At 47.0% G+C, this 26,841-nt stretch overlaps 2 protein-coding genes across 3 annotated transcripts in view; one reads left to right on the top strand and one right to left on the bottom strand.

Annotated features, from left to right (window-relative positions):
- Positions 1-15,097, bottom strand: part of LOC148123683 (vomeronasal type-2 receptor 26-like) — a 46,056-nt gene extending 30,959 nt beyond the window's left edge. The window contains exon 1 of the mRNA XM_087919089.1: positions 13,451-15,097. The gene's annotated coding sequence lies outside the window, so the exon portion shown is untranslated. The remainder of the gene's footprint in view (positions 1-13,450) is intronic.
- Positions 1-26,841, top strand: part of LOC148123680 (vomeronasal type-2 receptor 26-like) — a 172,298-nt gene that overhangs the window by 75,842 nt on the left and 69,615 nt on the right. The window lies entirely within an intron of this gene.

Here is a 26,841-nt window from a genome sequence, read left to right as displayed (position 1 = left end):
GTTTTTAAAGCGGCAAATGGAAGTGCTGATAGGGAAAGTTACTCTCCCTCCCTTACGGAGTTAACAAATGGACACTGAAAAGCCTGCTTTTCTATAGAAGGTAAAAATTTAAAGCTCTTTGTTACGAGTGGGAAGGGAGAGGACTGAAAAAAAACCCAAACTTATATTAAGATTTTGTTGGAGGAGATGCCTTGAAGATTAAGAGACTAGAAGTTAACTGGAATAAGGCTTTAAAATATAGATTGGGGTTTTTTTTCTAACTGATATTACCCCAGGAAGAGAAATTGCAAAGGGAAGAACTTTGTGCTCTGTTTGGACTGCTTGATGACTCTGGGACTTTGGGGAACTGTTTTAAGTTTTGAAATATCTTGGTTGGTTTAACAAGAAGAAGAGGAAAAAGAAAAAGAAGAAGAAAAGGTTTATAATGGCTTTACCTCTTGATCAGGGGTAGGCAAACTACGGCCCGCGGGCCACATCCGACCCGTTGGTCTGTCCAATCTGGCCCATCCCTGAAAAAAAATCACTGGGCGTGGCGTATTGCCCTGCGCCACGTGGGCCCCGGCGGGTGGGCAGGCTGCTTGGAGCCACCTAAAGCTCGGCCGCTGCTGGTGGAGCCTTGCCCTGCCTTGGTTCCCCGTTTCCCAGCTCGGCGGTCCTGCTCGGGTGGCACTTTAAAAGCCCTCCTCCTCGCGTATGTGCCCGACGAGCTGCTCACCATGACCGCGGCTCCCAGCAGCCGAGCAACTTCCCAGCAACTTGCGGCTTCCTTTTTCCTCGCGGGCGCTTGCGCCTGGCCCTGAACCGCACGGTGGAGGGGAAGCTCAGAGCGCTGCCGGGTCGCCTCCTCCAACCAGCTCGCCCGCCCGCCGGGCGGAACCCTTCCCACTCCTAAGCGGGAAGACACTCCCACCTGCAAACTTTGCCTGTGCAAAGTTTAAGCCTGGAAGCCCTGGAAACCCGAGCAACTTCCCAGCAACTTTCGGCTTCCTTTTAACTCGCGGGCGCTTGCGCCTGGCCCTGAGCCGCATGGCGGAGGGGAAGCCCGGAGCGCCGCCGGGTCACTTCCTCCAAGCAGCACGCACGCACGCCGGGCTTCCCCTCTGCCGCGTTGCTCGCGTACGCGAGGAGGAGGGCTTTTAAAGTGCCGCCCGAGTAGGACCGCCGAGCTGGGAAACGGGGCACCAAGGCAGGGCAAGGCTCCACCAGCAGCGGCAGAGCTGTAGGTGGGCTTGGATGCCCCTGAGCGTGGTTTGCTGTTTGTTCTCTCCTGGGACTCGTGTTTGGAAAGCGTGGAAAGTAGTAGCAGGAGCAGCCTCGGTGTTATTTTTTCATATATATATATATATATATATATATATATATATATATATATATATATAATATAATATATCTCTATATATTATATAATATATCTATCTATATTATAAAGGGCCCATTATAAAATGCAGCAAATTATAAATAATAATAATAATAATAATAATAATAATAATAATAATAATAATAATAATAATAATAATAATATATATATATATATATATATATATATGGATCTTTGGTTGTTCGGGTTTTCTCCCGCGTAAGATTCGAAGTATCTAGGCAACGTTTCGATGAAGTCTCATTCATCATCTTCAGGCTTCTGTCTCCGGCTCTGTGCTTCTCAGAGTAATGTGAGATTGCAGCTGCTTCCTCCTTTTAACTGCCAGTGGGGTGGGACTTGATTGGGTGGGGGCTTGGCTGTGTTCTGATTGGGTGGGGGTGTGTTCTCATTGGTAGGGGGTTTGGCTGTATGTGGTAGGGCAGGCAGTGCAGGGGATTTCGTATTTCGTGCACTGCCTGCCCTACCACATACATTCTACAAACTAACAGAAGAATAAGTGCACGCATTGAAGAACATAAGAACTCAATCAAAAAAGAAGAAACGACCTCTTCCCTGGTCCAACACCTCAAAGCCACAGGACATGAAATTGATTTTAAAAATACCAGAACTATCGCCAAAACCGAACACTTCAACAGCAGAATAATCAGAGAAGCCATAGAGATAGAAAAACGCCCACACAGCATGAACAAACGAGATGACACCTCCCGCCTTCCAGCCATTTGGAAACCCGCCCTCATGAACAGACGAGTACCTAACATGAAGAAGGACACCAGACCCACACCCATGAGAGCCACACAAGAAGCCACCACCACACTTCCATATAGAAAACAGACTCCCACCCATTCAGAAAATGAGACACGACCATGGACCAGAAGCTGCACTGCAGCTGCATTACTACCCACTTCAAACCCCTCGGAGCCATACATGAAGCAAACCGACACCCACTATGAAGATGCAGCAGGACCACGAACTAGAAGCCAAACAGCAAGATCACAACTCACCAGCTCAAATCCCCCAGCAACTAAGACTAACCTGAGCACAACCAAGCCCCCCACCTGAACAGAACACGCCTCCAACCAATCAGAACACGGCTAACCCCCCAACCAATCAGAACACAGCCAAACCCCCTACCAATGAGAACACACCCCCACCCAATCAGAACACAGCCAAGCCCCCACCCAATCAAGTCCCACCCCCACTGGCAGTTAAAAGGAGGAAGCAGCTGCAATCTCACATTACTCTGAGAAGCACAGAGCCGGAGACAGAAGCCTGAAGATGATGAATGAGACTTCATCGAAACGTTGCCTAGATACTTGAATCTTACGCGGGAGAAAACCCAACAACCAAAGATCCACATACAAATACCCGAGAACCTCAGAAAACAAATATTGCACCTCTACGGGAGGAAACCCACCATCTGACCAGGACTTATGAAAAACTTGAAGTCCAAAGAGCCTCCATTTTATGTGACCTTGCATTCCTATGCAACTGCCGAGATCAAAATTTAATTCCCACAAGCTTCCAATTGAAATTCCACACCAACACAGCAGCCACCAAACGCATCCTTAAAAGAACAGAACTGGCCCTAATTAGAAATGAACTTCACACAAAAGGTTTCTCCTAGACCAAATCAACAAAGATCTCCTCACACTCCACCTCAGACTCAGCAACAAGATTCACCCTCTACTTTGGGACAAATCCAAACAACTCGCTGTCTGGAGAGCCGAAACACAGACCACCCTCAAGACAGACACACACACCAACAAACTCAGGAAACTACAACAATGCCAGAAACCAACTCCCCCTCCCCACAGCCACACATGAAACAAACATTGCACAACATCTCAGACAAGATCCTCACTGAAGCTGAAACCAAGGTCCTTTCAAAGGATTCAACTTTGCTGTCGCTCCCAAACACATCCCCACAGAAACCATCATATGCGGAGTTGAAACCAGCCTGACCAAAACCAACCCTGATGATGCTAACAAAATCAGACTCGAAATCACCAACATCCTCTGCACTAGCAAACCACCCAAAAGCAACTTATCCAAAGAAGAACAAACTGCACTACTTAACCTGAAAGAAGACACCAGCATAATAATCCTACCAGCAGACAAGGGCAACGCGCGACAGTGGTTATGAACACATCTGACTACCAAACCAAGCTAACCAACCTACTCCAAGACCCCACATACAAACCCCTAAAGACAGACCCCACCACCTACCTAGAAAAAACTACCAAATCCAAAATAAAAGCCTCCCCCATCAGTGAAGAAATCCAGCAAGGAATCATACCCAGAGAAAAATCATCCAGATGCCCCAAGCTTTATGGTCTCCCCAAAATACACAAAGAAGGAACCCCACTCCAGACCAATAGTCAGCTCCATAGGCTCACCTCTACAAAACCTGGCCAAATTCCTCGCCAAACAACTACAACCCTATGCAGAATCCATCAACTCACACGTAAGAAACTCATTCCAGTTCATCGAGATCATAAAGAAACAAAACTTACAACCTAGCGACCTACTAGTAAGCTTCGATGTCATATCCCTCTTCACCCAAGTGCCAATAAAAGAAGCCTTGACAGCCATCCAAAACAAATACAAACCCCCCCAAGCACATCCTAGATCTAACCAACCACTGCCTATCCAATACATACTTCACCTACAATGGACAAAAATACAAACAAATAGAAGGAGCACCCATGGGATCACCCCTCTCACCTGTCATCGCAAACCTCTACATGGAACACTTTGAAACACAAGCTCTAGAAAAATACGACCACAAACCCAAACTCTGGCTCAGATACGTAGATGACACCTTCATAATCTGGCCACACGGGAAAGAAAAACTGAACAACTTCCTCACATACCTCAACAGCCTACACCCCAAAATACAATTCACCATGGAAACAGAAGCCAACAATCAACTTCCCTTCCTAGATGTCTTGGTATACAAAAGATCCAATGGCTCCCTAGGACACACCATCTACCAGAAGAAAACACATACTAACCGCTATCTACATGCACTCTCACACCACCACCCAGCACAGATCAATTCCGTAGCCAAGACACTCATCTCCAGAACAAAATGCTTAGCCGATGAACAACACCAAAAAACCGAACTACACTCTCACCAACGTACTTACAGCCAGTGGATTCCAAAGAAAGAAGATTACCCACCTAATCCAAAAAGAAACCCCAACCAAAATCCAAGACAGAGAACAAGAAAACGGCAAAGCCCTCCTCCCATATATAAAAGGCACTACAGACAAAATTAGCAAGATCCTCCAAAAACACAACATCAAAACAGCATTCTGCACAAACAGAAAAATATCCACCATCCTAAGAAACCCCAAAGACAAAATCGAATTAGAAAACCAAGGAGTATACGAAATCCCCTGCACTGCCTGCCCTACCACATACATTGGACAAACTAACAGAAGAATAAGTGCACGCATTGAAGAACATAAGAACTCAATCAAAAAAAGAAGAAACGACCTCTTCCCTGGTCCAACACCTCAAAGCCACAGGACATAAAATTGATTTTAAAAATACCAGAACTATCGCCAAAACCGAACACTTCAACAGCAGAATAATCAGAGAAGCCATAGAGATAGAAAAACGCCCACACAGCATGAACAAACGAGATGACACCTCCCGCCTTCCAGCCATTTGGAAACCCGCCCTCATGAACAGACGAGTACCTAACATGAAGAAGGACACCAGACCCACACCCATGAGAGCCACACAAGAAGCCACCACCACACTTCCATATAGAAAACAGACTCCCACCCATTCAGAAAATGAGACACGACCATGGACCAGAAGCTGCACTGCAGCTGCATTACTACCCACTTCAAACCCCTCGGAGCCATACATGAAGCAAACCGACACCCACTATGAAGATGCAGCAGGACCACGAACTAGAAGCCAAACAGCAAGATCACAACTCACCAGCTCAAATCCCCAGCAACTAAGACTAACCTGAGCACAACCAAGCCCCCACCTGAACAGAACACGCCTCCAACCAATCAGAACACGGCTAACCCCCAACCAATCAGAACACAGCCAAACCCCCTACCAATGAGAACACACCCCCACCCAATCAGAACACAGCCAAGCCCCCACCCAATCAAGTCCCACCCCCACTGGCAGTTAAAAGGAGGAAGCAGCTGCAATCTCACATTACTCTGAGAAGCACAGAGCCGGAGACAGAAGCCTGAAGATGATGAATGAGACTTCATCGAACGTTGCCTAGATACTTGAATCTTACGCGGGAGAAAACCCGAACAACCAAAGATCCACATACAAATACCGCGAGAACCTCAGAAAACAAATATATATATATATATATATATATATATATATATATATATATATATATATATATATATATATATATATATATATATATTCTGAGGTTCTCGCGGTATTTGTATGTGATCTTTGGTTTTTGGGTTTTCTCCCGTAAGATTGGTAGTATCTAGGCAACATTTCGATGAAGTCTCATTCATCATCTTCAGGCTTCTGTCTTCGGCTCTACCAATCTTACGCGGGAGAAAACCCGAAAAACCAAAGATCCACATACAAATACCCGCGAGAACCTCAGAAAACAAATATATACACCCACTATGAAGATGCAGCACGACCACGAACTCGAATCCAAACAGCAAGATCACAGCTCACCAACTCAAATCCCCCAGCAACTAAGACTAACCTGAGCACAACCAAGCCCCCACCTGAACAGAACACGCCTCCAACCAATCAGAACACAGCCAACCCCCCAACCAATCAGAACACAGCCAACCCCCCCTACCAATGAGAACACCCCCCACCCAATCAGAACACAGCCAAGCCCCCACCCAATCAAGTCCCACCCCCACTAGCAGTTAAAAGGAAGAAGCAGCTGCAATCTCACATCACTCTGAGAAGCAAGAGCCGAAGACAGAAGCCTGAAGATGATGAATGAGACTTCATCAAAACGTTGCCTAGATACTTCGAATCTTACGCGGAGAAAACCCGAACAACCAAAGATAGATAGATAGATAGATAGATAGATAGATAGATAGATAGATAGATAGATAGATAGATAGATAGATAGATATATATATATATATATATATATATATATATATATATATATATATATATATATATATATATATATAATATTCTTATATATAATTTGCTGCAATTTATAATGGGCCCTTTATAATGGCCTTTTATAAAATTGGTTCGGCCCTCGAACGCTGATCTGATTTTCCATGTGGCCCCTGACAGAAATTAATTTCCCACCCCTGCTCTTGATGAATTAAGAAAAGAATATGGAAAAACAAGGAAAGAAGGCAAGGATGCTGTGGGAGAAGCCTTTCGCTTTTTAGAAATGGCGCTTGCTATTTACCAGCAAACTCAACAACAGGTGGAGGAAGCAGAAGAAGAAGAAGCCATTTTTAATGAACCAAAAAGTTTGATCAAGAAAGAAAAGAGAAAGAGAGGAAGGAAAAGGAAGGACTTAAGACCTAAAAAAAACACCCAAGAAAGAGCAAAATAAGATGCAAAATCAATACAATGTTAGAAAGCAAAAGAAAAGAGGAAAAGGGGAAGCTAAAAAGGCGGAGGTTAGGAGAGGAGGGGGTAAAAAGGCTATGTGGGTTAAGAAAGAAAGGGAAAGGGGGGGGGAAGCCACAAAGGTATAAAACAAGATGGGGAAAAGCAAATTTTTTTTAGGGATAAAGGGTAATGCATAATTTAAAAAAAAAGATTCTAGAAAGTACATATGATAGTATTGTAGTATTTGTATTAGAAATAGAAAATTAGAATTTTATAAGATTTAATAAAATATTAAAATATTAAAATGTTTAATAATGATAGATTCTAAGTTTTAATAAAATATTAAAGGAAATGTTTAAAATATTTAGTTTAATTATAGAGTTTAATGGGCTATAGTATTGATGTTATTATAGACTTATTATTGTAGCATTTGTTTTTGAAATAGACAATTGGAATGTTATAAGATATAATAAATTAAAATATTAAAATGTTTATGATTTAATGATAGATTTTAATATTTAATTATGTACTTAACTATTTTATAGACTTATTCTTCTTTTTTCCTTAAAATTTAGTAGGTAGAATGTACTAAGCAGAATCAGACTGGGATCTAGGTGTTATTTTAAATGTTAATCTAGGGGAATGATAGATCATACTCCGATTAGTGATTTCAGGAGAAATTTTCTTTTTTTTATTATTGAGAATGAGATAAATGGTTAACTGGAAAAGAATGGACAAAAGATACAAGTATATTGATTTAAAGTAAGATGAAATATATAAAATAGAATTAAGAAGATTGAAAAGCGGGGAGGAGTTATATAGAAGATATAGAATGGTAAATAAGATCGGTAATGGTATCTAAGATGAGCATGAATTTAATTGAAGTCCATACAAAGAGAGGTGATCTGGGGCCAAGCTACTTTCTAAGAAGAAGTTTTATGTTTTTGTGTGTTTAGGTTTGACTGAGAATTAATAAAACCTTGGAGGAATGTCAGATGAGAATAATTGCAAACAAGTCAGAGGGAAATATAAATATGATGACTATATAACAGATAAATATAGAAAAGAAATGTAATTGAATAAGAGTAAAGAGAAATAATGAGAAATTTGTTAAAAGATATTTATGTGTTCATATGGAAATGGGGTAAATTAGAATTATGTGGTATAAAATAATGTTTTATCTGCCTTGTAAAGATTTACAATGGAAAGAGGTTTTATGTTTTCAATGTTTAATGATGTTTTGTTTGTCTTTAAAATTAATCAAATTTGTTTCAAAAAAAGAATAGCTTGTTCCTTAGTCATGGTTTAAAATATTTAAGACAGAATATTAATGAGATTGTATATAAAAATGGAACGCAAAATCATATTAAGCAAAAAAACAATAAAAAATGCAATGTAAATTTCTGTGTCACCCGTACAATTCCAACGATTAGATTCAAATTAGCACATGTTAGATAAAATGTCTGGATCTAAGATATAGGGCTGTATTATATGCTATTTTTGAATATTAAAACCTCTTTCTCAGCTTCTATATCCCAAATTCTTTGTGAAGCAATTTTTCAGCTTCTTCTCTTGATGTACAAGAGACTAAGAGACCACAACTGCTAACACAAATTGACAGTTGTACAATCCAATAAGTGTTTAATTGAAATTTTGTCTGTTTTGGGACTATGTCTGTTTCATCACTTTAATTTTAACCCAATAATTATATACCCTGAATTTATACAAAGCAGAAATTGTGTAAATTAACAATTATCTCTGAGGGCAGGAGCTGAAGTCCTTTTATCCATCCCAAAGATACTCTTCTTGGTCTGAATATTTTTTATACATAGACAGGACTATTGCCAACTTGATTCCAATTGGATAAGGCAGATATTATTGATATGTGAAAATGAACATGCTAATGGAGGACCTCAAAACCTGGATAGTTTTTCAATAATTGAATATTCAGTAGAATATCCTCTACAGGGACCTGATGGCTCTTTAATGGTCAATTTGAAGATGAACATAATAGACTAAAACATAGTTGATATGTTCCCTAATATTCTGAAAAGCTGCTCTTGAATTCTATGAAGATATTGGATCTGTTGTTCATCCCCACCACCCCACTCACCTTACCAGATAGAGAAAAACACACAAACCTGTGGGACTTTGTAGGTGCCTACAAACGTTGACATCTGGATGGAGATGTCCCTGGCAGCTGCATCAATCAGAGCCAGGAGGTTCTCCTTCCTCCCACAGCCATAGTTGGGGACATTGGCTTCTCCACTGGAAAGAATGTCCAGCAAGACATCTGAAGTGCGGAAGGTGCTTCCATAGTTGTCATGGATGTAGTAACCAAGTGTGAGATTGTGCAGGAGCTGGGAATTCTTGCTGACCATTTGAATACCAAAAATTGAAATTAGGGTGTTTGTTAGAGCAGAACTCTCCCTATTGTAAAAACAATATTCATGTTATTATATTCAATAGCAACAACAAATGTTTTTAAAATATATAATCCTTCACAAACCTACTAAGCCTTAGGCCAACATTGATCCAAATCGAATGATCAATTATGCAAATGAGAGAGGCAACTACAATTGTTTCAGTCACTACTTAAACAAAGGTCATTATTCAAGTGATGAACTCAGGCATGAAAAGAAAAAGGAAAATCATCTGGATTTCATTCAGGTTCTCTTAAAACTCCATCTTTGGATTTTACTCTCTTCCACAAAGTAAGGCAAAAGAGGGAAACCGTGGAAATCAAAATCATTCAGGAAATTATACAGGTCCTGAGGTACAAAAATAAATGAAATAAGAAGAAAAGGAGAGTGTTAGAATTGCACATGGAGGGAGTGCAGCTCCATCACCCTGCATGACTTACGAAGGAGAAGGTATAGAAGGAGGGCTGTTGAAAGGCCACATTATAGGTGACACCAATATTTCAGTTGTGACCACACCAATGAGATGGTCTCCAGGCCTGTAAAAGCTCCATGGATTGTACCCACCCTGGTGCTCCAAACTCAATGGGCATTTCCTTCTCAGCTTCCCACAGAGTGATGGGGACACCAGCAGCAGCAGCAGCAGAAACAGGAGGTCCATCATTCATGGCATTAATCAACCCACTTCCTGTTTCTAACACAAACAACAGGAACAGTTGGAAAAATGCAAAGACTCTGAGAAGTGCCAGTGGTTTTCCTGATCTAAACAGAGAATCACTCAGTTTCATCTGCAAAGGAGAGAAAGGTGCAATCAAGAGCAGAGCCTGTACCTGTCCCAAAACTTGGTCCCAGAGAGCTTCACCCAAGGAATTTATCCGTTTCTGATACAAGATCCTTTGCATGTGGCTTCAGTCTAATGCCTACATCAAAGTCAAAAACTGGAGATATAGCATCACAGGTCTCAAAGGCCCAGATGGTCATAATTACAGCAAGAAGCAACTTCTCCTCTTGGGATCCAACTTTTTCTGGGCTCCATCTGCAGAGGAGAGGCTGGAATAAAACATGTTAGTAAAAATTACACATACACCCCTGGGATCATTGTTCTGTTGTGGTTGTGGTCCTTCCTTCCTGTCAGGGCAAGTCCAGAAAGTGATGCTGGGGAAGAGAATTCAGCACCCAGGGAATTGACTTCTGCTGTCCTTCAACATGGCCTCTTGTCTCCAGAGATTGCTGGGGAAGGTCACTCAGAGCTATGGAGTTTGGTGCCACTTCTAAGTTAATGCCATTTAACTCTAGTGTTGCCTGTCTTCTAATGACAATCAGCACCCTTGATCTCTGCCCAAGATTAAGAGTAGACCCTGTTTGGAATTCTGTTTTATGTCATAATCCCATATATTGATCTTAATTGCAGTCGGTTTTTAAAATTGCTTGTGCCTGAAGTGAAATTTCATTTCCCATCTTTTCTAGCAATATTAATTCTAAGATAAAAGCTCATTAAGAAGCAGGAAAGTGACAACTTGTGGACTAGATTGTTGGGTAAATAGGGAGAAAAATATAGAATGGATGGAATTTTTTATTTTTATTTTCTTGTTATTCCTGTGTTATCTTACCATGTTCCTATAATACACCTAGATTCTTTATATATTGATTTTTCTTATTTTTTTAAATAAAGAATGGACTCTAAGTTCTGCAGGTGCTATCTATCCATCCCTGTCTTTCTTTCTTTCTTTCTTTCTTTCTTTCTTTCTTTCTTTCTTTCTTTCTTTCTTTCTTTCTTTCTTTCTTTCTTCCTTCCTTTCTTTCTTTCTTTCTTTCTTTCTTTCTTTCTCTATATCTATTTATCCATCCATAACTATCTCTATCATCTATCTATATCTATCTATCTATCTATCTATCTATCTATCTATCTATCTATCTATCTATCTATCTATCTATCTATCTATCTATCTATCTATTTATCTATCTATCTATCTATCTATCTATCTATCTATCTATCTATCTATCTATCTATCTATCTATTCTACCATGTTTCTCACAAAATAAGTCTGGACCTTATTTTTTTTTAACCCCCGAAAAAACAGCTAGGCTGTCTTTTCGGGGGTGACTTAATTTCCTCCCCCACCTAGAGCGGCCCATACGCAAGTACTTCTCCACGAGGCCATTTCTATTGACCGACGAAAGCTCCCTCTAGGCAGAGTCCCCAGCTGCTTGGGGGCGAGGCATGGCTGCCTGTGTCCTTTCGCCATTAGGCAATGTCTTTCGGGCAATGGAAGCTCCCCAAGGGCAGTCACCAACCACTTCGATCGGCTGGTAGAAGTGGCCTCGGGGCTTCCATCACCTGAAAGATACTGCCTAATGGCGAGGGGACATGGGCAGCCACGCCACGCCCCAAAGGGGCTGGGGACTCTGCCTTCAGGGAGCTTTCATCAGACAATAGAAGCGGCCTCGTGGCGAGCGGAGTGTGTATGTGCGCTCACCCCAAGGCCGCTTCTACCGGCCGATTGAAGTGGCTGGAGATTGCCCTTGGGGAGTTTCCATCGCCCAAAAGACAATGCCTAATGATGGGGGAACTGGGGGCTGAGTGTGGGGGGGGGGAACTGAAGGGACAGGCAGGCCCACCCTGGCAGGCAGGAGCAGAGGAAGGCCCGTATACCAGGTCCACCACTTGGAAGTTCTCCCCCTGAACCTCCCTCAGATTCTGCACTCAGGGCCTGCAGACCAGATCCTGGGTGGCTCCGGGCTCAAGCTGTGGCTTTTCAGGGCCAGGTTGATGTGCGATGAGACTCTCTTCTCCTCCTGGAGGTTCCCAGCTGTGTCTGACTGAAGCCGGGTGAGGCCCAGAGGGGAGGAAGCCCCTTCTCGGTCAGGAATGAGCCCACCCCAACTTCTGAGTTTGTCCCAGGGAGACCCCAGGGGAGGGGAGGAGGGGGAGGCTGTGGTCATCCAAGGTTTCTCACAGGCCCTGAGGAGGCTCCATGTGGACCTCCGGTTTCTCTCTGGGGGGCTTCGAGGACCCCGGCCTGGTCAAGCGTGTTGTGTGAACGGGGTCCTCGCCAGAAGAAAAGGGTACCCAACACAGGGAGTCCTTGACTTATGACCACAAATCAGCCCAACATTTCTGTCGTTAAGGGAGACATCTGCCAAGTGAGTTTTGCCCCTTTTTATGACCTTTCCTGCCACAGTCATTAAGTGAATCATTGCAGTTAATAAGTTAAGAACCCGGTTGTTAAGTGAATCTGACTTTGCTTGTCAGAAGGTCGCAAAATGGGACCACGTGACTTGAGACGCAGCCATAACGGTCATAAACATGAAACTATGGCCAAGCACCTGAATTCTGATCTCTGCATTTGATGCTCCAAAGGTCATTAACTGTGAAAAATGGTCCTAAGTCCCATTTCTCAATGCAGTTGTAACTTGAATCGGTCACTAAATGAATGGTTGTAAGTCGAGGCCTGCCTGTGTATCTCCACTTGTTCAACTTCTCTTCCAGGAATTCATCTCCTTCCGAGTCTCCATCATCCACTGACTTCTTGGCCAACAGTTTCAACCTCAGGAAACAAACCATGGTTAAGAGGTGCATGTGTGAATGTGGCCCCTGGGGAAGAGACTGGGTTCGGAGGGTTGTATGGATCCCACTGGAGTCAGTTGGGTGGGTGGGGCTTCAATCTGGGCAGGGCTGAGTTCCAGTCCTGCCTGGGGTGCCAAGCCAGCTAGGAGGCTCTGGGCCAGCCGCTCTCTCGGAGCCCTGGGAAAGAGGCAATGGAACCGCTTCTGAGCAGCCTGGCCAAGATCTCTGGGCCGGCCTCCCCTGTGGGCTTCCAGACCACCTTCCCACCCTTCTGGCCGAGGCTGAGGGGCCTCTCTGGGCCTGGCTTCCTCCTTGCCGGTCAAGCGGCCTCCAACGGGCTGGATTCGGAGAGGGTTTGGCAGGGGGCTTTGCTGTGAGGAGGGGGCATGGAGGGGTCCTGCAGGGCCAGGGGGGGTCTGCAGGGGGTCTGCCCCCTCCCTAGTGAGGGCAGGGAGGGTGAGGGGCTGGGGAGAGGGAGGCAGGAGGAGCCCCCCATCTGGTCTGGGCAGCTGAGGTAGTCAGAAAGCCCACCTCTGAGGGATTGGCTGAAAGGGACGTTATGATCGTCGTCACACTGTGCCACCATCTGGTTTTGGCCTGGCACCTTTTGCCAACATTGCAGTTCTCTTCCATCAACCTGGGTTAAGGGCATTGTGTGGACTTACCTAGTGGGAGGGTCAACTCAGCCTGTCTGCACACAGGATGGGGAGCTTTTCCTAGGATCCATTTCTGGCTCCTTGGGGGTTTTCAGCAGCTGCAACACTTGGAGTAAACTACGGCTGAGCGAACGGGGGTTGGCAGAATGTGTGAACTGGATCAGAGTTTGGCATTCTGGGAAAAACATTGGGCAATGGGAATGGGACAGAGAGGCAGCTTTAGGGGTGGAGGGGGGGGTCAGTGATTCCCCCCCCCCAATGTCTGGACAAACCTGTATAGAGATTTGGGTGTTCAGAGGATCAACTGGTGACTTTGATGCTCTGTCTCCTGCTTGGAGCCACAGAAATGGTTCTGGATGCTGGTTTCCAGTATTCCCAGTGAGGCCAGGACTGAGGATACTGGGGCTGCTGCTCCCCAGGGCAGAAAGGCTGGGGGTGGATCCCAAGACCGAGAAAAAAGGGAGAACATGGCTGTGACCCTCTCTGGGTCAGCTTCCTCTCTCTTTCTCTCTCTCTCTCTCCCTCCTGCCAGGCGTTGGGAGGAAGGAAGAAAGGAGGGGCTGCTTCCCAGGGGGTTTTTCCAGGTCCTCCGGGTGGATCTCTGTCCTGCCCGGATCGAGTGAGTACCCATGCGGGCCTCCCAAAGGCCTGGACTCCAGCCCCCATCATCCTCAGCCCCAGCCGTGCCCTGAGCAGAGGCCCCAAAGGGAGGCCCAGTGGAGGCTCAGGGGTCCCAGCCAGAGAGCAGCAGCCATGGAGGAGGAGGAGGTTTGTGGCCGGAGAGCCTCAATCAGGATCCGGGGAGCTTGGGTGACTCTGCCTGAGCCTGAAGGGCCAGGAAGGGGCTGGATTCGCAGGGCGTCCCCAGGCTTGGCTCCAGAGGGGGCTCAGAACCAGCTGGGATGGTTCCCAAACCAGGATCCGGGTCTTTAGGGGATATTGAGGGTCAGTCCAATTCATGGTGGCCTGTTTCACTTCTGGTGGCCATAAGAAACCACGTTTTCTGCATTCTGCAAGCCGGCCAATGACTGAAGGTCTCTTCAGGGGTCTCTGTTGTTTCCCAAAATGGAGGCAACGCGTGGAGAGAGGTTGGTCTGCATGAGTGTTTTTCAAACTTGAAGAGGAATGGACTTCAACTCCCAGAGTTCCCCACCCAATAATGCATGAACTTCATCCTGCTGGGCAGGGAATTCTGGGAATTAAAGTCCCTTCATCTTCACCTTCCAAGTTTGGAAAATGCTGGTCTACCTTTCTCTCTGAGGTGAGGAGTTAAAGCCCTGCACCAAGACTTGGCTAATTCACAGGTTGCTCAGTCTATTTTGTTTCTTTCAATGTGTCTCCTTCCCTCCCTCCCTCCCTCTCCCACTCTCCCTCCCAGGTAACCCCAGATCCCGCTCTGAAGACCCGGCCCTGCTTGGCTTCTTCCTGACAGGAGCCTCTCCTGGAAAGACACAGAGCCCACGTGAGGCTGGAGAAACCCCGGGGCTGCGTCCCCTGAGCATTCAACCGGGGACTCATAAACCAGGTTAGTCTCTTCCCAGAAATGGGGGCCTCACTCAAATCCCTTCCTCTTTCCTAGCCCTCTCTATGGATGTGGGCTTTGCTTTTCACCTGAGTGCCCCATGTTTGAAAAAAAGTGGCAGTGGAACATGGGACTTGGGTTTCCCTCTTCCCAGAACTTGCCTGGCCTCTACATCAGAAAAAAAGGCAGGGGAACTATTTGGATTTTGGCACTAAATAGGCATAATTAAATGCTGAAGTTGAACGTGTTAAAAAGAAATAATAGCTGGATTCTTCCGGTCTGCAGTGCTCGGTGCAGGCAGGAATCCATGACTATGCACGTTTTCTGCCTGTGTTCACTGCCCGAGTGCCCCGAGCCATCTGGCTTCGGGGCTAAGCCACCTTCGTAGAAGGTGGTGAAGACAGGGGGGCTCTGGCAGGGACGAGAGACATCGCATCTCTCTTCCCTAGCCAGGTAAATCCCCTTTTCCGAAGGCAGCTGAGTGGCGGTCAGTAATGGCTGCCACATAGAAGAGCTCAGCCGGAAAAAGAAAGTGCAGGAGGAGCTGTGAAGAAGTGAAAGTGATCTTTGCTGCCCAGGACAAAGCAACAGAGAAAGTATCCTGATACTTAAAATTTGCTGAAGATACATTGTTCCCAGATTGTTTCAAGTCCCGGGGAGAGGGAGCAAAGCAAAGCTGGATTGCCTCCTGCGACCCCCTCCCGCCCATCCTGAAGCCTCCAACCCTGGGCGGCTTCAGAGGGCGAACAGAGCATGCGTGAGAGAATGTTGCCCGCAGTGATTTATGTACGGGGGGGAGGAGAGAATTCCACACGGAAGGAAGCGGGTCCTCCTTTCCGCTCTAGGATGTCACAACTCTCTGGGCTTAACCCTTGCGCTGCACTCTGGCAGGCGGAGATGAGAGATACGAATTCTCTATCACCCACGAAGTACGACTACAGGGCGTCCCTGGGCCTTTCTCGAGGGCTGAGCTCCTCTGTGTCCCATCATCCCCTCCCCGCACCCGTCTGGTCTCAAGGACGCTGGGATTGGGGCGCAAAGGCGCGTCCCACTCCTGCCTCCCTCTCGCAAGGGGAGCTGACGTGGCTGGCTGGGACCACCAGGGGGCGCCCTCCGCAGGCGGCCTGCGAGCCTCAAGAAAGGGACTGAGCATGCGCCTCTGCCTCTCTCACTCCCCAGCCTGATGGGAAGTCCCAGGGCGGGGGAAGAGTGGGGGAGGGCTTCTTCCCGGGTACATTGTGTCCTCCCCCCACCCTTTGCACCTAGATATGCGCCCCCCCCAGCCTCCCCCTGGTCCAAGAGGCTGCAAGAGGGTCTGGCAGGGAGGAGCCTCCCCAGGAAGGGGGTCCCGCCAGAGGGCAGGCTGGAGTGGGGCGGGGGGCTCGCAAGGAGGGGGGGTTCCTATCCCCTCCGAGCCCCAATCGCAGCCAGTGCAGGAGTTTCTCTCCTTTGAGGCTTCTTTCCCACTTGATGCCATGAACATTTGGATGCTCTTTGGGAGGCCCGGGAAGGAATCTCTCCTTTAGGGGTCTCCCCACAAATGTCAAGCAAAAGGGGGGGTGGCCACTGTCCTCCCCTCCCCTCCCCCAGACAATCCAGGACTTACCTGCAGGGGAGCAGCTGGTGGCAGCATTGCTGGGGGTCCCATGCGCAGACTGGGAGGGGGCGTTTTGGGAGTGGGGGATACCAGTCTCGCCCCCCCATTTTCTGTGTGTGTGTGTGTGTGTGTGTGTCCATCTGCCTTTCCGGCCCTTCAGCTGGACTGTGAGGCTGGTGGGTGAGTCCAGTCCGAGACTCAGCCTGGATCCCCCTCCCCTCCGCAGGTGGGAGGCCCAGAGGGTGGGAGAGGGCTGGGAAGGGCCGTTTCTGCCCAGCTCCAAGGCCGGGAACCCTGGCAAGGCCCCCTCCACCCCCACCCCCCGGGGCCATGTGAGGGAGGCTTCCGTGGCCCTGAAGAGCCAGCCTGGAGTGGCCGGATCCCAGGCACTTGGGACGCCCCTCTCAGCCAGGGACCCGGAAGGAGGAGGAGGAGAGCTGGAGCTGCCCAAAGGGACAGAGCAGATGGGCAGAGGCCCAAGAATGTGGACCCTTTCTGGCCAAGAGAAAGGAGGGAAACCCCCCCCCCCTTTGCAAAGCAGAGGAAGAACCAGCCCAGCCAGGACTGACTTTGGTGGAAGGCGGCTTATCTGGGGGGGGGGGGGCAGCTGCATCCCCCAAACTCCCTTTAATCTGGAGGTATTTTTCCCCTAAAGAGATCCTAGATGACTGCGATTGGCTGGAGAGAGGAAAGGAGCCCCCTGGACCACAAGGGGAGCTTCTCCCTGTCTGGAGGGGGGGCTGAAGGGGGCTCCCTGCTCTCCCCACAGACACCATGCTCTAAAGCTCTTCCAAAGAGGGGAGAGGGCAACCCATGATCCTCTGGGCAATGACATTCACCCTCTGGAGTGCTGTCCTATCTGCCCCGGTGCAATTGGCAAACCCTACAGAGGTGCAGTCAGTTAAAATGCTCTCTATGGTGCAGCGGCAGAAGGTCACCAGCAGTTTTCCATTCAGTGGTTGTTTCCTGAGAAGTCCCAGGTAGTATAATCTCTGCTGGGCCCTTTTGACCAGGGCTGCAATGTGAGCACCCAGGTCAGGTCCTCTTTTAGGGTAACAGCCAGAAATTTAAAACTGGCCACTTGCTCCACTCGGTCTCCATTGATAAACAAGGGCTGGAGGTCTGATCTGTTCCTTCTATAGTCCACTATAAGCTCCTTGGTCTTATTGGTGTTGAGGACCAAGTTATTGTCTCCACACCATGAAAGCAACTGGACTGTGTTGTCCAGACAGTATATAGTTAATTGGGAATTGGGAGCTGTCCCCTTAAGGGAATGTCTCATGGGAAATGTAGTTAATGCATCATGGGAAATGTAGTTCATGTCATGTGGTCACATCTGTAATCCTGATTGGTCACTGAATTGACCCTTGGTTGGGTTGGGGGAGTTGCCTTTACTCTTGTTTGGACCCCAGCAACGTGCTGGAGTCTCACCCTTTGCTCTATCATTATGGGATGAAGATCACTATACTTTCACACTATGAAGTCAGCTATGCAAAGATTTAGACATTAGATGAATCTTGACATAACTGTGAGTTATACCTTAAGAATGCCTTGTGATTCAATAAAGAAACTCTTGGGAGGGGGGTCAAGTGTCACCCCCCTCCCCCCGTTTCTCTGCCAAGGGCTCCCAACTCCCCCCCAAATGCTCTGAAAGGACCCCCGGCCTTCTCTGCCCCCCCAGTCTCTCCTCTAGGGGCAGCGGGGCTGAGCAGCCAGGAGGGGCAGCTGGGGGTCCCTCGACTCCTGCCTTTCACCCTGGCTGTGGGGCTGGCAGGTCGCCGTGGCTCCCAACATCTCCCCCCCAGAGTTGGGCCCTTCTTCATCCCGCCAACCACAGGTGGCAACCCCGGAGGAGGCGAGGGAGCCTCGGAGGCAGAGAGAGAGGAGAGAAGCCACTCCGGGGAAAGAAACCTGCCTTGCATTGGGGTTCAGGTGGGGTGGATTCCTCCCCGTCCAACCTCCGCGGGCTTCAGTCACCCAGAACCACCCTGCCTGAGCGACAGGAGGACCCCCCACCCCACCCCAGAAGGCCTCCGTGCCCATGCCTGCGAGGCCATCCAGATGATCCCCCAGGGCCCGGAAGCCGCTGCCCACCGCTTGGAAGGCCAGGGACAGGACGGGGCTGGGATACCTGCAGGAGCCTCCCCCTCCTCTCTGAGAGTCCCTCCCTGGGTGCCCCTCCGAGCCAGAGGGGGGCTGCCTCCAGGTCTCCTCCCTCCAGGACCGCCATCCAGGCAGATCGCCTGGCGCCCCTTTTCCAGAGCAGCCCCACCGCTGAGGAAGAGGCTCCCCCGGGGGATTCAGCAGCCCCCCCCATTATTTAGGGAATTGTGTTTGTGGCTTTTTGTGCTTTTTCCACACAGCAAAACATTTACTATGGAATCCATTATAAGACATGCTGGAGGCTATGAACTTGCATGGATTTTAAAAATTATTTTATTCCTTTGTCTTACATCAAGTTCCATTTCTACAGCAACAGTGCAATGTCTGTGTCGGGTCTTTTTTTAAAATATCCATCATATTTTACACCCCGATTATGACCGTTATTCTCCTCATTGTACAACGGAGCCTCTTTGGAAGAGACTAACATCGGGCGCCGTCATTACAACCATTGTTCTCCTAGTTCTACCACAGACCCAAAGGAACAAGGAGCACTGTGATTGGATGAGATGCTCAAAAGAAAAGGTGCCTTTTGACTTCCGATTTGCAGGGCTGCGGTGGCAGGAATCCGCGATCGTGCGGGGTTCCTGCTGCGTTCGCTGCTGGAGTACCCCCTATCCAGCTGGATTTGGGGGTTAATAGTAACCCTGTAGGGGTGACTGAAGATAGGGGAGACCCAACAGGGGTCTGGGGGAATCGCAATCCCCCTCCTCAGCTGGCTTTACTCCCTTTTCCAAAAGCGGTGGAGTGGCGGTCAGCAATGGCTGCCACAAAGAAGCTTTCATCCGGACAAGAAAGTGCAGGAGGAAGCTGAGAAAGTGAAAGGTTTTGGCTGAACCAGGATAACAAATAACATCTAAACACCCTGCAAACTTAACTTCATTAAAGATACATTGTTCCCAAAGAAGATCGTAAAAAGTGGCAGAAGAAAGTTTAAAAGGGAAAGTTTGTTTTCTCTCACTCTGCTTCCCTACGGAAATAGCAGATGGAAATCAGAAAAACACGTTTTGGCATCAAGGTAATTAAATTTGAAAATCAAAGCCAAGGGGACATTAAGATTTCTGAACATTGGAATTTATTTATTTATTTATTTTTGCTATAAGTGGGAAGGGAGAGGTACAGAATTAATATTAAGACTTTGCTGGAGGAGGCTGCTTGGAGCTTATAAGATCAGAGTTGAATTGTAATAAGACTTCTAAAAGATATACTTTGGAACTTTACAATTGAACTGTACCCCAGGAAGAGAAAGTTTAAAAAGAAGAAAGTGCTAAATGAAATAGCTTGTGTTTATTTGGATTGCTTGGTGACTTTGGGACTTTTCAAAATCATTATTTGAAAGATTAAAAACTTTTGGGTTGTCTAAAAAAGTTTTCACAATGGCATTATCTGTTGAAGAACTGAAAATGGAATTTAAAAAGCTAAAAGAAGAGGAACAAGAAGGGAAGGGCTCTTCTGGAACTGTTTTTCATTTCTTAGAAATGATGATTTCTACCTATCAGAAATTACAAGAACAAGAAGGCTGGGATGAAGAAGAAGCCATCTTTAATGAACAAACAACTTTAGTTGGGGAAGAAAAGGGAAAGAGGGGAAACAGAATAGAGAATTTAAAACTTAAAAAAACAACCAAAAAAGGGAAAAATAAGGTGAAAAAATTGATACAATGTCAGGAAGCAACAGAAAAGAGAAATACAGAAGAGAGTGGAAACTAAGAGAATGGAGATCAAGAGACAGGGGGGTAAAAAGACTAGATCAGAGAAGAGAGGAAGAGAAAAGGGGAAGAGAAGTTATAAAGGTTTGAAACAAGGTGTAAAGAAACAGGATTTTTTCAGAGATAATGGGTAAAAATATAACTACAAAAGAGATTCTGCAAAAGTACATAAGACTGTATTGTATTTTTATTTGAAACAATGTTAGAAAACTGGATCATTATATGGTTTAATAAAATATTAAAGGGAATGTGTAAAATGCTTAAGATTTAATGATAGAGTTTAATTTGCTATGGATTATTGTTTTAATTATATTATAAACTTATTATTTTTCTATTTTAAAATGTAGTATATAGCTTTAGAATGTGCTAAGCAGAATCAGAATGAAAATTATATATTATTTTAAGTGTTAAATTTAGGGGAAAGATATAAAGGCATCACACTTCAATCAGTGATTACAGGAGAAATATTGTGTTAATGAGAAAAGAAAAATAGATAATTGAAACAAAACGGACAAAAGATATAACATAATGATTTAAATTGAGATGAAATAAATAAGATAGAATTAAGAGAGTGAAAAGAGGGGAGAAGCCGTATAAAAAATACAGAATGGTAAATAAGATATGAAATGATATATAAAGTGAGCATGAACTTGATTTACATGTCTGTACCAAAAGATGTAACCCGGGACCAAGCCGCTTTCCAAAAAGAAGTTTTATGTATTGCTTGTGTGTTGTGACTCTGAGATTGAACCTGATCAGTCAGCAGATGTGGGTTCGAGCAAGGAAGACGATCTGGCACTGAGATTTGAGCCTGCATTATTAAGTGACTTGGAGTGGAGTCAGGTAGTGGGAGAGGAGTGGGATTCGAGATATGAGCCTGATTTATTGGAAGATTCAGAGGCCACTCTCTCCCCTGAAACTACTTCCCTAATTAAACCTCAGGTGTTAACTGTTAATCAGGAAAGTGTATCAGAGGATTCAAGCTGTGATGAAACTGCCGGATGCTGGCTGGATGCCAGAACTAGGAGAAGATTGAGACGTCAATCTCAATTAGAAAAGAGACGTCCAGCAAAGGATTAATTAATGAGACTGACACGCCCTTTCTTAGAGGATATAAGGGAGCGCACGACTTTGAAATATTTGCTGGAAACAAAGTGAATCTTGCCTTGGAAAGACTTGCATCTGATTTACTGCATTGTGAGTTACAAACTTTACAGAATTGTCGGACAGATTCTAGGAGGATTGCCAAAGGACTGTGATAACAGAGCAATTGAATCTTCTGCCTCTGGTTTTGTTTACGTAAAGTATTTGAACTATATAACTTGAAGTTTCATCTGTGGATACAAGTGGGACAGAACACTTGTGTATGTTTGTTCATTGAAAATTAATAAAATTTCTTTTTTTAAAAAAAGAAAAGGTGCCTTTTACCCAGACAGGCACTGAGAAAGAGCGCGGGGAGGTGGGCTGAGAGCTCCAGCTCCCCTCAGAGAGGAGTGGTGAGGGGTCTTGGTGGACAGGTGGAGGAGGGGAATGAGGATTTCGGGGTCCCAGGAGGCGGCTGTGGCTGGTCCGGGCCAAGGAAGCGGGGCGGGCAAGGAGAAGTGGGAGAGCCGGGCTGTCTATCGGGGAGGGGAGCTGGGGGGCACTGCTAAGGGTAAAGCATTTGGGGGGTCTGGGCGGGGGTGTATGTGGCAGGGGGAGGAGAGTGCTTGGGGGGGCCTTGAAGAAAGGGTGGGAACGAGGGGGAAACGTGGCAGGGCGGGGGGGGCAAAGCACCGCTGAAAGGCTGGAGAGGAGCCGCCGGAGGGAGCAGGCCAAAGGGGCGCTGTTCTCTTCAACAGCTTGGCTGGCAGTGCGCCTGGAGCCCCCCTCCCGCCTTCTCCAAATCCCTCCCTTTCCCTTCGCACTGCCCGACAGTGGCAGAAGTCCACCAGCTGCGAGGCCTCTGCCACCCCCTACTGGAGTCCCGCTGGAGTGCTGCTTCACCCTTCCCACAGGGGGCGCTCTTCCTCCCTGTCTTCCAAGGGGGATCCGGGGTTGCCAGGAAGGGAGAGTGGGAGAGGGAGGGAGGGAGAGACCGAGAAAAGATTGAGCAACCTGTGAGTTAGCCAAGTCTTCGTGCAGGGCTTTAACGCCTCACAAAAGGGAAGAAGGGAGACCAGCATTTTCCAAAGTTGGAAGTTGAAGATGAAGGGACTTTCATTCCCAGAGTTCCCTGCCCAGCATGAGGAAGTCCATGCATTGTTGGGAGGGGAACTCTGGGGGTTGAAGTCCATTCCTCCTCAAGTTTGAAAAACTCGGATGCAGACCAGCCCCTCTCCACATCCTGCCTCCATTTTGGGGAAGAACAAAGACCCCTGAAGAGACCCTCAGTCATTGGCTAGCTTGCAGAATGCAGGAACCATGGTTTCTTATGGCTATCAGAAGTGAAACAACCTCTCCCCCAGGCCCCCCTCCCTCCCTGCCCTCACTAGATCCCCCTGGCACTGCAGGACCCCTGTGTGCCCCCTTCCTCACAGCACAGCCCACTGCCAAATCCTCTCCGAATCCAGCCCGTTGGAGGCCGCTTGACCAGTGAGCAAGAAGCCAGGCCCAGAGAGGCCTGTCAGCCTTGCCCAGCTGGGTGGGAAGGTTGCCCGGAAGCCCCCAGGGGAAACTGCTCAGAAGCAGTTGCCAATGCCTCTTTCCCAGGGCTCTGAGAGAGTGGCTGGTCCAGAGTGTCCTAGCTGGCCTGGCACCCCAGGCAGGACTAGAACTCAGGACCCCCTGGGATTCAACTATCACACCACCTGACTGACTCTTGTGAGATCCACATGACCCACTGAACCCGGTCTCTTCCCCAGTGGCTGCATTCACACCTGCCCCTTTTAACCGTGATGACCCAAAGGGGCGTGGCCCAAAGGCAACCCAGTCAGATAATCAGTAGGAGTCCCTTTATTAGCTCCAACTTTGCCCCCAATATCATGGTTACCTTCTGGGCTGGAGGAAAACTCTCCCAGGAACAGCCTTTGGCTGCAGAGAATCTAGACCAAAACGTGGTCAACGAACACTGTAACTAGAAGTGCAATCAAGGCAAGAGGAGGTCATCAGTTCAGCAGGGCAGGAGAAGGAATTCCAGACTTGAAGGCATGGCAATAACTCAACACGGTTGGGAAGACGCCAGGAACACAGATAAGCAAAGTCAACACAAGATAAACTCACGTTTGCTCCCAGCAGACATCGCACTCAGCTTGCATCTCTTTTAAACTCTCTTCCCAATGGGGTGAGCCTGTGTTGCCAGTGCTTCGAATGCCCCCTGCCACCTCTTAGCGTCCCCAAGGGGGCCGTCAGAGGGGCAGTAAGAGGCAGTAGGGGTGTCAGCCTCAAGATCGCTTCTACATCTTTTCTACTGCTACGCTCACTGCTCTCTTTCAGCTGTCATTAGTAACGGAGGGAGGGGGGAATTGGAGGGGAAGAAAGCTGGAGGTGTTACATTCCTGTGATGTAGATGAGGAGGAGGAGGGGGAGCATAAATTCTTGTCCTTAAGTTTCTATTTCCTTGCCTAGCTTTCTTTCCTTTTGCGCAGCTGCAAAGTTTTGTCAAAATATGTCAAGGTCAACAGACAGAGGCCTCATCACCACCTGAAGATGCCCACATGATCATATTCAGAACTTTTAATTGGAAGAGTCTTTTGGACTTTGGGGGGTGGGAACAATTCCATCCCTTTGTATATGTGATCTGCGCGCCAAATTCTTTAGATTCAGAATCTTCCCTGTAGTTTCCACTTTGAAATTCAGTAAAAGAAAAAATTTTGCTCTAACCATTGGAGTCTGAGTGTTTCTTTGTTGGATTTTGAATGGAGCACAGACTGACAAGGGGGGCCTTCAAGGTACCGGCCCTGCAGGCTCACCCCATTGACTGTTGCACCACTCCAGAGCCGGTGCCTCGAATGTGGTCGCGGCGGCTTTGCTCTAATTTCCCCAATGTGCTGCCGTATTCGAGGCACTGGTTTTGGAGTAGTGCGACAGTCAATGGGGTGAGCCTGCGGGGCCGGCACCTCAAACACCCCCCTGCCATCTCTTAGTGGCAGGAGGATGCCGCAACGGCCATAAGGGTCATAAGTCACTTGGTTCAGTGCCGCTGTAGCTTCTCATGGTTGTAAGTCAAGGGCTGCCTCTTTCATGAAATGATCGGTTCCTCTGGATCGAAACAAAAGCTCCCTTCCTCCACCTGAATGAATTTGCCTCAAGAAAGGTGGGGAACCTCTCGCACCATCTCCAAGATTTTAGCCCCCCCCCCAGACGAGCGTTAAATCCCATCCTGAACTCTGGATCGCTTTCACTTGCTTGGTCTTGCCCAGTCACCTGGGGCTTGAGACCGTGTGGCTCCAGGTGTTTCTCTGGATACACCTCAGGCTCCTTCGCCCTCTCACTTTCTTCCCCTTCTCAGTTAAGGTGGCTGACATGCTGGAAAGCCAAACACGGTCCCTGGCAGGTTCATCTCAACGGAAAAGGACTTTTCCCACAACCAATTTAACACAGGAGAATTGTAGATCTTCTGAGAATGGGATGAAAAGAGAGAGTCTGCTTTGCAAGAGTGGAACCTCCCACTCCAACGTTGTCCTCTCTGTAGCCTGGTGACTTGTCTTGGGAACAGGGAAGACTCCTCTGGCTGCCATTTTGAGAGGGTGCCCAAAGCAGATCCCCTCCCCCAGATTCAAATGGGCCCCTAGCCTCAAAAGGTTGCCTCAATCGGGGTCTCCCTTTCCTCGCCTTCCTTCTGATGTGCAACTCACATGGAGCTTTGCTTTTTCTGTCTCCCAAGTGCAAAGAGCTGATGAGCCCAGTGAAGAAGTCCCTGAAGCATCTGGATGAGCCAGAAAAAAAGCCATTAGAGAGGAAGAGCAGCTGGAGCAAAGTCGGAGTTGCCTGCTCAAGGTAGGAGACCACATGGCTGAATGTTTGAAAATCCACCCTGAACAGGAAGTTCTTGAAGAATGGAGGCGGTGATTTGCCTGGCCACCAATTCTGCAATCTCTCTCTCTCCCCCTCCCTCCCTCCCTCCGTCCCTCCCTCTCTCTTGTCCAGATGTTGCAGTCAGATTTGCGAGTCAGGAGTCTTTTTGAGTTTGGAGGTCTAGGGAAGAAGAGGCAGAACCTGGGGATGGAGTTAAAAGAGGAATCGCCTAGAATCTCTACATAGCCACAGGCAAACAGTCCAACTCCCCTTCAATACCTGCTGCAATGCCTCGAATGAGATGCCGTCTCCAATTGTTGAATTCCCCTATGTGGAGATATGTTGTTAAATATGAGTGTTAAAAACAAAATCCACATTTTAGTCCAAACCCCTAGAAAACCACAATACCGGCATTTGCAGTAGTCAAGAAAAGTAGCAGACTGGTCATGCCATGCTTGCATCAAACTCTGCAGACTTTATCTTGGGAGTCTTCATCACTCAAGTTTGAAGTAAGACATTTTTGTGTAAGAGGGAACTTTTGGGCCCCAGAAGAAAGCATCTCTCCATCACTGCTTCTTTGGGGCATCTCTTTCCTCCGGCATGAAAAGTCTGAGCTTCTGGCCCAGCTCCTAAAAAGAGAAAATTAAAATAGCTGTTCACCTCCTTTCAGGAATCTATGGGTATTTGCCTCCAAGTTTACTGAATTTAACACCAAGAAAGTAAATAAGTTTGTACTAGGTGGCCAGCAAAAAGCAAGCCCAGGAACAGAAGGTAAGAACAGAGGGGTGTCTGTGTGTCTGCGTGTGTGTGTGTGTGTGTGTGTGTGTGTGTGTGTGTTGTGTGTGGTGTGGTAGAATGAAAGGGAAGAGCTCGGATTTCAAAATTAAGCCCATTTTCATGTTCTACGGGGTGGGAAACATTCAACATCCACATGATATTTGGATGCTAGTTTTTTCTGAGGTTATAACCTTTCAAAATGGAAGGTCGAACTCAATTTATCAGCAATGCAAACTTCTGAAGAAGAGCTCGGAATTCGGAGTTAAGCTCATTTTCATGTTGTACGGGGTGTGAAACATTGAACATCCACATGATATTCGGATGCAACTTTTCCTGAGAAGTTATCAGATCTCAAAATGGAAGGTCGAACAAAATTTAGCAGCAATGCAAACTTTTGAAGCTCGGATTTGGAAATTAAGCTCATTTTCATATTCTGCGGGGTGGGAAGCATTCAACATCCACATCACATTCGGACGCAACTTTTCCTGAGAAGTTATCAGATCTTAAAATGGAAGGTCGAACGCAATTTAGCAGCAAGGCAGAACTTTGGAACAAGAGCTCAAAATT

The sequence above is a fragment of the Pseudonaja textilis genome, unplaced genomic scaffold (genome assembly GCF_049901715.1).
Source record: "Pseudonaja textilis isolate UNSWEBS1 unplaced genomic scaffold, rPseTex1.2 PTEXSCF25, whole genome shotgun sequence".
Classification (NCBI taxonomy): domain Eukaryota; kingdom Metazoa; phylum Chordata; class Lepidosauria; order Squamata; family Elapidae; genus Pseudonaja; species Pseudonaja textilis.
This window is presented reverse-complemented; position numbering and strand designations above follow the sequence as displayed.